Genomic DNA, 2,977 nt, shown 5'->3' with positions numbered 1-2,977 from the left:
CCTCCTCAGACAGCCTCGTTACAGCAGACGAAAGAACGAAAGCCAAATCATATCAAAGCTTTTTTCCATTTCAGAATGGATTCCTTCTTGAATAGTGATTAATAACATGGATAAGCTTACATCAACCCGTCAATCCCCCGTATATTCGATCTGTTTAATATTACTGAAATGGAAACAGACATGAGACTCATTAGCGAATCTACCCATCAAATCAATATATTCTCCATCTTTCCATTCCATATCTCCCTCTTCCACCTTTATCTATTAATTCACTCTATCATATTGGAACGAATATCATTAGCACTAGCAATTCGGGTGGTTCTAGAGAGTAGAAGGATTTTTCACAGATCACTTGTAGATTCTATTTCTTCCACATCAGAGAATAATTCTCCCAAGTCTATATCGGTAGTATCGAAGCAGGAAATAGATACTACGGTGAATACCTATTTACTTCTGGGGAAGTTGAAGTAGGAACAGAATCTCCTTCTCCTTACTACTTCTTAAGAATATTAATGACACTGAAGTAAGTAGACTAGCGAATCGATTTGGGGGATAGGGAGGAGGTAGAGGCAAACACACAGGAGGGAGTTGAAAATGAAAGAATGGAATATCAAAATTATTTTGTGAATCCTCTTGTATCGGGTAACAACCGAAAGGTATTTCGTACTTCTATTCTTAGTATTAATTGAATGACGAGGAGCCGTATGAGGTGAGAATCTCACGTACGGTTCTGTAGAGTGACACTGAAACTGACTCATCTGTCAACTATTCCACAACTACACCAAAAAAACCTAACTCTGCCCTACGGAAAGTCGCCAGAGTTCGATTAACCTCCAAGTTCGAGATAACGGCTTACATACCAGGTATTGGCCATAATTTGCAAGAACATTCCGTGGTCCTTGTGAGAGGCGGGAGGGTGAAGGACCTACCTGGTGTAAGATATCATATCGTTAGAGGAACTTTAGATGCTGTAGGAGTAAAGGATCGTAAGAAGGGGCGTTCCAGTGCGTTGCAGAACATTGTCGTAACTTGTATCATCGCAATGATTCCGTATCGGTTGTTCTGATATGTCAAATGCATAGCCGACCCGATAGTGGGAATGTTGCCAGGGGACCGAAGCCTGCTATTACGGAGATTGATTATTATCTTATTCGTGTGAAACAACTCGGTGTCCAGGGTATTGCATTCCAGTAAGTTGAGTCTTACCCGGACTCCCATTTATTTGGAAAATCTTCGAATGTCTTCTCTCTCTCAGAACGAGTTCGGACTACGATTATGGAGATTCAGTGGAGGTTTTGTGAACATTTGGTAATTGGATCAATAAACCCACGGACATTCTTGGTGAGATAAATGAAATACGGGATTTCCCTTCTCCTATTCGTGGGATGATGAAGAGGAAACGGATACTCAATGCCTAATGAGTAAATATGATTCATTGAAGTAACCCGAACTTACTTCAAGACTTTCTATTCAATCATATGGAAAGCTGCATTCGATGAAAGTCGCACGTGCAGTTTGGGGGGAGATCCTCGACTAACCGGCGGATCCACCCTACAATATGGAGTGAAAAAGCCCAAATAAGATTCTAAGATACAGTCGAGATAGAATCGGAATCCGACATATCTGTAAACTCATGTTACACCGGAGCAATGTAGCGAACAAAAAGAAAAATATAGAATCGGATCCGATTTATCGTAATCGATTAGTAAACATGTTGGTTGATCGTATTCTTAAAGATGGCAAGAAATCATTGGCTTATCAGATTCTCTATCAGGCTATGAAGCGGATTAAGGAAAAGACGAATAAGAATCCACTGTCTGTCCCGCGACAAGCAATACGTAGGGTAACTCCCGATATAGTAACAGAATCCAAACGTGTAGGTGGATCGACTTATCGAGTCCCCGTTGAAGTAGTACCTGCAGAAGGAAGAGCTTTGGCTATCCGATGGTTATTGATCGCGTGTCGAAAACGTTCAGGTCGAAGTATGGCTTTAAGATCAAGTGATGAATTAATGGATGCTGCCAGAAATTCTGGTAGTGCTGTACGGAAGAAGGAGGAGACTCACAAGGTGGCAGAAGCTAATAAGGCTTTTGCCCATTTCCGTTAGTTCCGGGTTCGTTTCAATCCACAACCTCTTATTGGTGGATTGAAACCTTCTACTCCGGAGCGCAGGGTATTAGGAATCAAGATACGCCAGAAGCATATGGATAAGCAGAAATTAAATAATGGGAGAAAGAATATCCAAGTCATAGGGGAAATTTTGTCACTGGTATAGTACCTCATGAAAAAGAGAAAGACTAGTGTCGAATCGTAAAGTCCATAACATCATCGACATGATCAACATGATCGACATGACCAAAGTGATCGACGCAATCGACGCAATCAACATGATCGACATGATCGACATGACTAGAATGATCGACACAATCGACACAATCGACATGATCGACATGATTGGCACTGCCCGCATCCCCGCGACTCCCACCATTCTCAACTATCTCCGCCTGGGGCGGACTACTCACCTCGGGGGGGGGGGGGGATGTCAGGCAACGCCAGCAGATATTTATCCTGTATGTCCCTCACCTCGAATCGATGATTGAGTCGTAGTACATCTAAGGCAAAGCTGGCATCTCCCATGATGTACTCGAGGAGCCGAACTAACGTTGACTTTCCCGTGGTTTATGATAATAAAAGGGAAATGCGTCTGAAAAGAGAGTCAAGGTTTGAAGAAGTATCGTGCGAAAACAAAGGGAAGTCTTCCCGTTTCTTCGGATATTCAATCAATATTAGATTAGTTGACACAGGTGGGATTCTGTGATATACTATGGATCAACAGGCTCATCAGCTTGGGTAATCACCAATCGTTTCGAAAACCAAAAATTACCACGACCGCAACTTTAGAAAGACGCGAAAGCGCAAGCCTATGGGGTCGCTTCTGCGACTGGATCACCAGCACTGAAAACCGTCTTTACATCGG

Source organism: Dipteris shenzhenensis, unplaced genomic scaffold, assembly GCF_047967505.1.
Source record: "Dipteris shenzhenensis isolate YYH24624 ecotype China unplaced genomic scaffold, Dip_SZ_1.0 scaf0401, whole genome shotgun sequence".
NCBI lineage: Eukaryota > Viridiplantae > Streptophyta > Polypodiopsida > Gleicheniales > Dipteridaceae > Dipteris > Dipteris shenzhenensis.
This window is presented reverse-complemented; position numbering follows the sequence as displayed.